We start from the raw sequence: 12,548 nt of genomic DNA on the forward strand, positions 1-12,548 counted from the left end.
CTGCCAATATCCTTTGGTAAGGTCTAACTTAGAAATGTGTTTGTGACCTTCAAACTTTGAAAATAAACTTTCTGTGCCTGGCATTGGTTCTGTGTCGAACACGGTGATTTTGTTCAGTTGCCGAAAGTCAATGCAAAAACGGTTCGTCCCGTCTTTTTTTCTGACTAACACAACGGGGGACGAGTACGGGGAACTGGAAGGTCTAACATTTTCCCAACTTCTTCGTTGATTATCTCCCGCGCTTTAAAGGGTATTGGATATCATTTAACCCTGATAGGCTCTGAGGTATTCAATCTGATCTCGTGTTGAAGTGTTGAATCAATTAAGTACGGCCTGGTTTGTCCGTAAACATGTACGGGTATTGGGACAAAACCTCCAAGATCTGGGTACGCTGACCCTCGGATAAATCCGGGCATACATTGATCTGGTGTATACCTTCTTTCCTTACGTCAATGGGGTATTCAAGGGGCATTTCTGTACTGGAGACGAATTCCGATTCGTCACACAACCTATCCTCTATGACCGCTACACATATTACATTCAAGACCCCCTTATCAATTGTTTGACTAAGTCTTTCTACGTAGTTTTTGCAAATTGGACCTACTTTCCATGTCACTACCAATTCCTTTGAGACAGTCTGACTAACCTTGCGTGAACGACATAATCGTGCTACATCACTGTTAACCTAGGGCCAATAACATTCCCGTAATACCTTAACCCTTGTTTTATTCATACTCAAATGACTTGCCATATTCGACTCGTGCGCCACCTTCAGTACATGCGACCTAAATTTCTGGGGAACAACTAGCTGCAAGAACTTCCTACCATCAGACGTAGTGTACTCTCTATACATGAAACCATTACGATGTAGAAATCTAGTGGACCCCCGTTCATATAGTTCTTCACGGTATCGGATAAACCTTTCTCCGCAGTTGCGCGTAAATATGCGTCACGTTCTTGTTCATTCGGAAATTCTTCGCGGAAGATATCGGTAATGGCTTCAGGTACTTTAACTTACGTAGAGGTTTGTTATCTTCCTTTACCTGAGCTCTGGTTTGCACTGCTTGGATGATCAGGAATCGGAAGTTGGACATGGTTGGGAGTCTAGATCACTATACAGTGCCAATCGTAAGTTGGCTATGCACAACGTTTCCACGGTTCCGGTCAAGAAAGGTTTTTCGATATCTATCCTTGCGACAGGAACGTGATCGATTGTTTGGTCTAGTAACATATAAGGCGATTTAAACCCAAGCAATTGGTCATCGCGGACGAGGCTCCGTTAGTAATAGCAGGGACGTCATTTCAATGTTTCACGGCAGGGAGGCAAAACTTGACGGGCTTGTTAATTTTCGGATATAGGCTACAGCAATTTTACAGCACATGTAAATTCGGGGGGGGGGGCATGCCCCCCTGCCCCCCCCCCCCCAATGACATCCCTGCTTCCCACCTACGTGTTACAGCTTTGTCCAAAGATCAGAGGAACCCGCGAGGAAAGAAGCGTGTCCACGTGGAAAGACAGCAAGAAGGACATTGTCTGCCACATTTGATTGGATCGAATCAAAGCGACATCCAATCGGAATTGAGACGGCGGGTGTGATAATTATTTCGATCCGAATCATAACTTCTAACTAGCAAGCGAAAATCTAGTTCTCCTGGGAAGATTGCTGAGCATACAAGATTACCCCGAGAAAGCCATTCGCAATTTGGCGGGAAAACGTAGGAGATTCTGAGGAAAGACAAAGCTTCGCAAAGGTCAGTAAGTTATTTGCTCGATTTGTGCATAATATTACGGCATTGTAATTGTAATTATGTGTAGTATGTATACTTAATTATTAGGATAGTTTAGTGCGTAGAGTTACATTTTTAGTGTTTAATTTACGTACGTATTTGAGACAAGAGTTTGAGTATTATATAGAGAATTATGTAGATTGTTAGCTTGTGGTCAGAATTAATTTGCCATTCGCTATTAGGTTACTTAGTAGTAAACTAGTGCATTTATTCCTGTGATATGTTAGAATTTACACAAGCTTGAATTGTGAATTTGGAAAATGGTTGAAGTGTGTAACATTAGTTAATATGGATGTATGGATATATCAGCATGGATATTTGATTATTTGTGTACTTTGTGTTGTAATGTAAAGAAATGCGTCTGATTGGTGTGACATTGTTTAGTATAATGGGATAAGGAATGTGTACTGATGTGACGCAATTTATTGATGTATGTATGAGAAGTAACTGATACGGTGCTTTTATTACGACGTTGTTTTACCATACAAGGACGTTCGAGTATTTCGATGTGAATAAATGAGTGACCAAAGAAATTTAATAGCCGTTATCTGATGACAGGCTGGGTGTAGTGTGAGATGAGAGGGCTTAGGAAAAGATTGTACCGTCCTTGTGTTTTCACAGGAAGCTTTTTGGGGGACAGAAATTCCGGTTCAGACAAGTCCCGAGTCTCTAAGAGGGGAGACGGAAGTAAGGCTAGCAGAACAGTCGGAGTCGACAAGTCTAGTCAGTATTGAGTCGAGGAGGAGGAGGAAAAGGAGTCGAGGAGGAGAAAGTGGAAAAGGATGAGTATCGAGCAGTCGGTGGAGAGAAGGAATTTGGAGAAAGTCGGTGGGAAGAGAAGGAATTGGAGGGATAGGAGAGAAGAATACACATATGAGTAGAATACAAAGACAGGTGGAAAGCTATCTCCCACTACAAATCAAAGGATGCAATAGGCTATCACAAGGTCGAGTGGAAGGAGAGTACTTGGGAAATTTTAATCATTTTATTATTGAATTGTCATTAAGTTATTATTAGTTAAATTTCACTTTTTTATATTCACTCATTTAACCGTTAGCATTGCTGACAAGGAAGGGGGGGGGGCAATGAGCTTTACATCTATCTTTCACTAATTTAACTTCCATCCGAAATCGAGCTTGGGTTGGACTTCTATAATAATTTAAATAAATATTGGAAGCACCCCACCCCACACCTACCAGTGTCGGCGTAACAACCCCGACACGCCACACTTGCATTATTCCATTTACAAACGTGTGTTTCCCCTCACATACCAATTATCTCTAACATCTCGTCGGTAATATTTTCTGAGTAAGTTTTGGTTTTGGTATTTTCTTTAACATTCTTCTCGATACGTTTATTCTTGCTTGTTGGAAATTCCGTGGTACATTTAAAGAGTTGTAGCGTTTTAATTCGTAATAAACTTTCAAAGGTTTTTAGTAGAGCAGTCTACCTTTTATTTTATCCATCGTTTTGGGATTTGTTCTCGCGTACGGCCGATTGACAAATGGTTGTAACAAACCCATCTAACTGTTGTGGATAAACTACTACCCGATGACCCATGTCTGTCACCACACTGGAAACTGGTGTTTTTTTTAAAAAAAAATACAAATATGCACATTCATTTGAGATTTTCAGATTCATTTGAATGCATTTGAGTAATATTTAATACGTTATACATACACTCCACCACATTTTTTGAGAAAAAATTGAGTTCATATATTTATAAAAGTGGTTTGTGGTGCTTTGCAGTTAACACATGGACCAGCAGAACTGATCCCTTCTCGACAGTCTTGGAGAGAGGCGGCTAGCCTCCTTTCTGTTGGACAAAACTTCAGGCGAATAGGCAGATTCCTCTCGTGTGGCGTCCACCACACCTCAAAACCAAGCTGGGACATCCAGGAGTAATTGGCGGTGGTGGGGCGGCAGACTCATTACCAGGTAAATGGATCAAATCTAGCAGTGATTAAATGGAACAGGGGGCCGATCCGACTCCCGGCACCTTTCGGGTGAGGAAAAAAAACATCATTTGGGCAGTAGCATAAATACGGCAGTTATGGCGGTGGACGGAAGAGCAATTCAAGACCGACGATCAAACCCTGGTGTGTGGCTGCTCCACAGACGCGGTCCGGTGATGTGCGATCGGAACCTGGTTACCAGTCACCAGTTATAAACTGGTCCGGCCACAAAGACGGAATAGACAAACATGCCTCTCATCTATCAGATCAAGACGTTCTTCCTTATCGTCGGGTAGCAAAACCTCGCTTGCATCGATCACCGACACTCAATATACATCAAAAGGGTGCTGCTCCTCCCCGCCTAGAAGGGTAGACTCACTCTCCGACACTGTTTCTACCTTGAGAAGGACCATGGACCTCTACCGTACTTCTCGAGGATCATAGACCTTTAGCCAATCTATCAACCATGGAGATCGCTCCTTGTTTCCTTCCCTAAACAGGCAAGGGATCTCTACCCACCCCAGAAATGGAGGGGTTCGTCTCATGATGACGAGGAAGTGGCACTTTTACTACAAGTCCCACTTGATCTCTCCATAGTATCCCGAGCAACCATCTGTGCATGCATCACCAGTGCACAATAGGCAGGAGCTGTTATAGTAGCAGGTATTGTATTATTTATATTACGATAGCCTTCCTGTGTTTTTGCCTGTCCTGTCTCTGACAAATTTTCCTACGCCTATACCAATATGGACCTGAATTTGCTTTTCTCTGGACAAAATCTGAGAAAAAGCTCATTTGATAAATTATAGTCTCATCTCAAACATTTGATATATGTTTGCTTTTTAAAACTGGTGATTTACTGTGTTTGTTATTTGATAGTAGCAAAGCACTAGTAGATATCCACAGCACCTGATATATATTGAGTAAAAACAACTGGATTCTTTAAACAGGACATGACCCTATTGTTCAAAATTTGGATTTAACTTTTTATTTAGAAATTCACCCTATGTAAAATACCTAACTGTGGAGTGGAACACTAAGAACAATACTTAAGTACATTATATGGCCAGAAGTTCAAAATAAAGGTCCTAAACTTGATATTGTGAAGGCTAAGGAACGTTAATTTCATCTCTGCAATTATCACTCAATAATACCTAGATGTAAAAACTCCTTATATAAATGTGGAGTTGAAGAATCAGTGCCTCATGGTTTACTTTGTCAAAGCTTTGCTGAAATAAAGGAAGATCAAGTATGTTTGCTCACCTTTAACTGTTGTACTAGCTTGCATGGTTCTCAAGCAGCATGGCAAGTTTTATTTCCCCAGGATCTTTTTTTCTCCCAAAGTTTCTGTTGAAGGTCATACATTATTTCACTGTTGTTTAATTGCTTTACTCGAGTTGCATGTATGATGTGTTCCATGACAGAATACAAGAGAAATTGGGTGACAGATCAGTAGGAATGACCCCATACCTTTTATTAAATAAGGGATGAAACATTTGCTGTGAGGCAAGTACCCTGTAAGAATTTATTTAGTTTGGTGCTTTAAGGCACAGCAACACAAGTAGGTTATATAGTACCAAGCCAATTTAAGTGCCTTGCCAAATGACAAAACACAGTAGCTGACCCAGGCTGGTAAAATGGTAGGATTCAATCTCCTACAAGTTTGGTCTTAACTCTGACACACTAAGCACAGAGCCACAGCAGCTCCTTCGTCAGAAGAAAATGCTTAAATATCACTTGTATAATTGAGGTAATTTACTCACTTAACCGTTTAAGAACAAAAGGCCCAGTTTTGTCTGAACATGCTGCATGGACATAACTATAAGCTCACTTAGCTAGATAAGCTACAAATTTTAAAAAAGCCAAGTGGCATGAAAATCTATTCATGTCGTCTACGTTATAGAATCACACCAACCAAACTTCATTTGTCTACACCAATATGTTCTTGTACTTTTTGGGATGGATGGCTGTACAGCTGGTCAGAGGACACAGCTGATATATCCTCAATAAAACAAAAGTCTGAAGTATTCATGCTCATTTATTTCAATTTCATGATTATTATAACACCGTTTAATATACATGTCTTACAACTTTTACAATTCTTATAGATTCTATTTTATCATCAAACCTCTCACTATCTCACTCACCCTCTCTCTGCCCTAGACAAGTATCACCAGAATACATCTGAAAGTTTTAAACCAATTTCAATACAAAAATTCTTGATGGACACCATATTAAACTGTGCATAATATTCACCAAACTGTACATGGCAGAAACCCACAATATCCTGTTGCACAATACATCAGCAGATTAAGTACAGATTGATCCTGATCTGCTGGTATGATAATCAAACTGCAACAGATCTGGGTAGATTATGTTTGCAGTCAGTTGCATGTAATACATGGAAGAATATAGTGCTTCTTCACAAACCTATCATGATCACAAATAACACTGACTACTATCTCTAATTTATCAATGATATTAAGATCAGAATGAATTAATGTACAGCAGTTTATGACAGCAACCAAATAATTGCATCATTTACTAGGAGGTGTCCATTATATATTCCAGATATGTCTGTCTAAATGGATGTTTCAACCGACTATAAAATGACAAAATTGGACACTTGGGGTTCCTGCTATGAACATCAAAGTTCATAAATAATTGGGTGTGACTTAATTTTATACACAAGATACAGATTGTAACAGGTGTGGAATTGGCTTGATGCAACAGTAAACAGCACAGTGTAAATTAACTAGCTTACTGCCCCAATCAAATTTGGGAGTAAGTCAATCAATTTCTTGGATAAAGAGGGCTCATGAATGAACAAATTTTAAAAGAACTGATGGAAAGTATTGTATTCCTATTCAAACTTTAATGTATGCTAATAATATTTGACTTTGCACTAAAGCATTTCGAAAAAAGGAAAAGCAAGTAGTATCATAACAGCAAACCATTTCACCTCTACAACTTAAATGGTTCTGTTCCAAAGTCATTGTGCACCTACCTACACCACATGTAATCTATCATGGCAGCACTAAATTGTCTATTCCATGTAGGTCTGAGTGGTATGCAGCTGATGATTCATAGCATTAATTTTAATATATAAAAAAAAATGTTTTAAATTTTAAATCCAGTTGACTGATAAATACCAGTTAACTTTACAATGTAAAAATAAAAAGGACATGATGGAGAGATTGTGGGATTGTCCACAACTGCTTCTAATGGAACAAGTGTTCAACAACAGTCCACACATTTCCTGAATCTCTTATTTACCAGCCACCCATCTTAAAATGCCTAAAATAATCGAGGCTTTAGGACACATAAAAAGTCTGGGTGCAGTCTGGGTGCATTCTATTAAATGTCTCTTTCGAAACAAATGCCCTCACATTTATCAAGCAATATTATTTAAAATATTCATTTAATATTCAAAGATTGTCATGATAGCATAGGTTACATTGATTGGATGTACGATACAAAAAATTGACTGTGCTTATGACAGGAGCAATATGCAAATAACTCTTAAAAAAATATGCTTACAATTAAATTAAATCTGCATCATGCAACTGAATTCAAATTGCATCAATTACACTGTTTACCAAGAGCTCTGGTGATGTCTCACATGCAAACAAAGATATACTGTAATATCAACAACATGCCAAAATGTTTAAAACGAAACATAAGCACAGAATGTGATGATGGTAACACAGCTGTGCAGTAGAAGTGATACTTATGACACGTCATTTGCTAAATGCAAGCTCAGCTATATAAGAACACAAGCAAAATGAAACATGACCATCAGTTAATAGGGTGTATTTAATGTTCAGTCAGATCAACGTTGGACACTTGCTATTACTGTCAATATGTTCTCCAATAATTAGCTCTTTTTTTTTTTGTTTCATTCTTTTTCTCTAGAATTTGCTACTACAATCAGATGACTGTACATGCCAGACTGTGCACTGTTTAAAGCAGAATCAACTCTTGATTGTGCATTTAATATGTACAAAAACAACAAGCTGTAACTAATATAACTTGTTGATAATACAACTCAAGGAATGGTCAGCAATTTGCTTAAAATATATACCTCCCTTCTCCCATATCCCACCTCTTGCTCATGATGGAGACTAGTTTGTAATAGAAAAAAAGGCACATAACTCTTCTAATATAATTTGAGTACAATGATTTGTCAACAACATGATGACTATAATATGCATTAAGCTTCTTGGCAAAGCACTACAATTGCAAGAGAAGCTTAATTCACAGAGTTATGTCATATGTAGCATACAGCTGCTGGTCAAAAATGGGCAATAATGCTCTTACAAAAAAAATCCACGGAGCATGAAGATTTATTGTTTGTTTAAATAACACTATTAACACATTACTGGCTATATTGTATTAATGAAATATCAAGGTCACACTGACACAGCCAACCCAAACTGACCTGGATGGGTATCAAACCTACTCATCTTGGATTACAAATACAACATTCTACCAATTGAGCTACTGTGACTCACATTAAGATTTGTCAATATGTGTCTCTTTAGATGATGACCATAATATGTACCAAGTTTCTATTAAAACCACAAGACAATATGGCCAATAACTTTTAATATTGCAAAAGCAATGTGATTTGTGGCAATGTGTATTCCTAGGTGATGACAATAATATGTACCAAGTTCCACTGCAATCCATCAAAAGCTAAATGGACTTGTAGAGCTAACAAGATAGCTGCATCAAGCTCAGTACAAAAAAGGCAACACCAGTATCTCAAAGGGTTTTACTAGTCAAAATAAATTTTCAGTAATCCACGAAGAGACAATTTGTGCCTTTTAACTGCGGCATGTTGAAATCATTTCTGATATTACTGAACAACAAGATTTTCAATAATGGATGCACAATTAGCAACATTTTCATCTGAGACCAACAATGTATCATTGGAACTCTCTTAGTGTGCTGATGCTGATACAACCATTCATTCAAGAGCAGCAATAGCAGGGTTTTCAAGATGGCCCTTAACAGTGGCACCATTTTCATTAATCTTTTTGGTGAAGACTCCATGTTGACATGACCATCCATTCAAGAGGAAAAGCAATATATTTTTTTAAAGATGACCAACCTGAAGCCATATCTTCTGTCAGATTACCGTCATTTTCAGTTGGGACCAACTGACGTCCCAAGAAGTTGTCTGGTGAAAATCACATCTCAATATGACTTTCCACTGCTCTGGTCAATGTAGTGGTGATAATGACAGCTGGGCTGACACGATTTTCATTAGGACCACCAAGATGCCACAAAATATCTTTTGGTAGAAAAATAATGATGATATGACCATTTTTTAAAGAAGAAGAATATCAGAGATGGTTTTAGCACTTATCAGTTAAAAGGAAGAAATTGTCTTGTCTTAAGTTGACATTGATAATAAGAACATAGGTCATCATCTGAAGCTTGAAACTCAGTTTGTATAATCCAGTTTTATGAAGCCCTCTCTCTTCAATAATAATGTGGCATGAAAATTAAATATTAGTGGCGTTAACTTTACTGGTGGTAGAAGGGGTCATCTGACTTTTTCTAAATTTAAATTTCTTAACATATCTTACTGTTATCTATTTCACAAAACATCATTTTTTAATAAATGTATTTTATTTTATGCTAGGCCATGATTTTCTATGTGAAATAATTGTGATAATTCACTGGAGTGAAATACAGAAGATATTTTCACAGCCACATTGATAACCATGAAATTTGAGCCATTTTAGATACTTGTGTGGTGTAGTGGTAAATATGGCTTTCTTGCATGCTGACAATCCAATTTCAAATCCAATACTGTCCATATACTTGTTTCTTTAATGTCTTTTTTTAATGTGCTGTTTTGCTATGAAATGGGAAGGAGAATTATATTACAAAACACAGCACAACATAAAGGTAAACCCCTCACATTATCGTAAGAGATATAGTAAATCTGCTAACAATCAGTTATAAATAGCTAACCAATACCTTTGAGCATAAAAGACGAAAATTTGCTTGCTCCGAGTGAATAATGGATATATTTCTTCACATGGGTAATAACATCACCATTTGTGAAACTGGTTTTCACCAACTTAGTGAAATATATCTATTATTCACTAATTTCAAGCTAATATCCTCCGTGTACACATATATGTACAGTGTTGTATGTTGGTATAAATATGGTATTAATTAAAAAAATCATTACTATTTGGAATCTAAAGTTTGTTCAATCACAAAAGGATCACAATTTAGTAACTGTGTTTCCATAAGTTGGTCCTTTGGAAATATTCCTAAGCTCAAAATAATTAGCCAGTTACTAGGAGCAAACTTCATGGAGTGAAGTGTTAGTGAGTTTCCATGATGACAAGGTTCACATTTGGTGAATTCAGGTCAGAGCCGCATTAGTGTCCCTGTCGTTCCATAGTCCCTGTTAAAATCTAGTGTACATTGATCATGTGACTCCAGGTGCAATATTTAAGGTTTTGGACTGGTATATTGCCTGATGGAATAAATGAGAAGGGACTTATCCATCGTCGGAAGGTACTGTTTATGTTGCCATGGTGGCAAATGCAGGTGAAATGTGGCTTAAAACCATGATTTGACTGGCCTAAGGTAGCGTAGTAAGAATAGTTCTCATTCAGCAGGAGGGGGGCAACTGACATGGGGGAAGCCAGAACAGTAACATAAACAATATGTGACATGTCATGATGTTTTTTATGTGTTATAAGATGTGAATAAATTAATCTGATACAGGCAACATGGGGGGGAATCAACCTAAGGGATGCAGAGATGAGTCTTCACTAACTTGTTCAACAGATTTGTTACTAGTTTTTGATCAATTTGATTGTTTTAATATAATGGTCAATGTTATATTGTTGATTTTTAATTTTTACATCATCTGAAGCATGTGTTATCTCAAAGTATCTTTTTAGTGCAAAATAGTTTCTCCCACCACAAGCTACACACAATTCTGTTATTCCTTTAAAACCAACTCCACAAACCAGACAAGGTTTTGGGCCAGTACTTCCACATTGAACACTGTCAAAGAAGTGCACAGTAATCACTGCAACGTTTTTTTCACAAGGTGTAGTAGACCCCATCATCAGCCACTTGCAGCTGTTATATACTATTAGAAAAAGTCTAATTAGATGATAGCCTAATTAGAGAAAAACTATTATGTATATTAAAGAAAAGTAATCATGTAGCATGGGTCGAAACTAGATTACCGCAACAAAAGTATCAAGATCTCACTGGGAACAAAATCATATAACCAAAATAAAAAACATTTAAATCTTTTTGTCAGATAACTAGAAGCAACGCAAGATGAGATTACAAGGTTATCTGCGATTGAACCAAAGCACATCACCAAATCAGATTTTGACAGATTACCAGGTGACAGAAAACAAATACCATATGAGTTACAACTGCATGATTTTATCAATAAGGAAAGAATGAATTTATCAAAAATGGTGCGTCTCACGGTTTTTTCAGCATTTTAGATTAATGGCAATGGAACATTTATTGATTCACAATGGATGACAAACGAGCATCTGCTATCGTTAATGATCATGTTGATGACAACAAGTATATATTCAGAATAAAATTTATTGCTGAACATGTTTGTGAACATGGTTCACTTTATATTATTCCTGATAATCTTGACCCTGTTAAGGAATCACGGCGATATAACAATGTTGTCAAAGTAGATAAAAATTCTAAAGCAGGTATTTTCACCAGATGACAAACCATACTACAATGATGCATATCCAGTTTCCGCAGTTGTTCATGCGCGTTGTCATCTAAATGAACCAGATATAGCTGCTCTTGCTCCGATAAAAACAGGCTCGCTAAATTGCATGGCTCCATGTGGCGGAGAACATTTTGCAAACTCGAGATGAGGAAACGGACTAACATAATCAATAATAATAATAATAAACAACTGGGAAAACTCTTATTAGTGGAGCTAAAATAAATGATGTTATTTTAGAAAAAAATATTAAAGATTCCAAAAACTGTAAAAACAACTGATGAGATTTTGTACAATTCTGGTAAACACTGTAGTAAAGGTGCTCCAATAATTGTACATAATCATAATTAACATACATGGAACGACTCGGTGACAAAATTTCCAAGGGAGAGAATAATAGATTTTATGGCGGTGAGGAAAGCTACAGCATAAGTAAGCATTACCATGCATCAGCCTGGCAATTTCACTGAGATGACTCTGAGTCGGATGAATCAACATTTGATTTGTTTCTTCTGCCATCTGGGGTTCTTTATCAGAAGGAATCACTCCAACAAAATATTAAACAAATTTGGGTAAAATTTAACATAAACAACTATGATTTACTCGTTAACTGTTTCATAATGTTGTCTGTTGTGGCTTATATAGCCCCCCCCCAAAAAAAAAAAAAAAAAAAAAATTGGCGTCCAACTCCAAAAGAATTTCTCGATGATGTATCTATCAGTCTTATGTTGAGTTTGGCTATGGTGGTCTTTGGAACACAAATACAGTTCCTCTGACATGATTTTTGTTGACAATATTGCTGCCTACCCAGTGGCTTTTCTTGGGTTTTGTGAGTATCATCGTTACTTTGAATGATTCGGACACCCAACACACGAAATGACACGAGTTATAATAAACAGACCACTACCAAATATCGATCTTACTGGATTTGCCGAGACTGAAACATTCGTGTTTTCATCGAGTGTTCATCCTGTGATACCAATTTGGTTTGGTAGACACTTTAATAAACCGGATACCAGAGCAATCTCAATGACGTGCAAAAAATTCAGCAT

This window comes from Sinohyriopsis cumingii, chromosome 2 (assembly GCF_028554795.1).
Source record: "Sinohyriopsis cumingii isolate HCF-2022 chromosome 2, ASM2855479v2, whole genome shotgun sequence".
In the NCBI taxonomy this organism is placed as follows: domain Eukaryota; kingdom Metazoa; phylum Mollusca; class Bivalvia; order Unionida; family Unionidae; genus Sinohyriopsis; species Sinohyriopsis cumingii.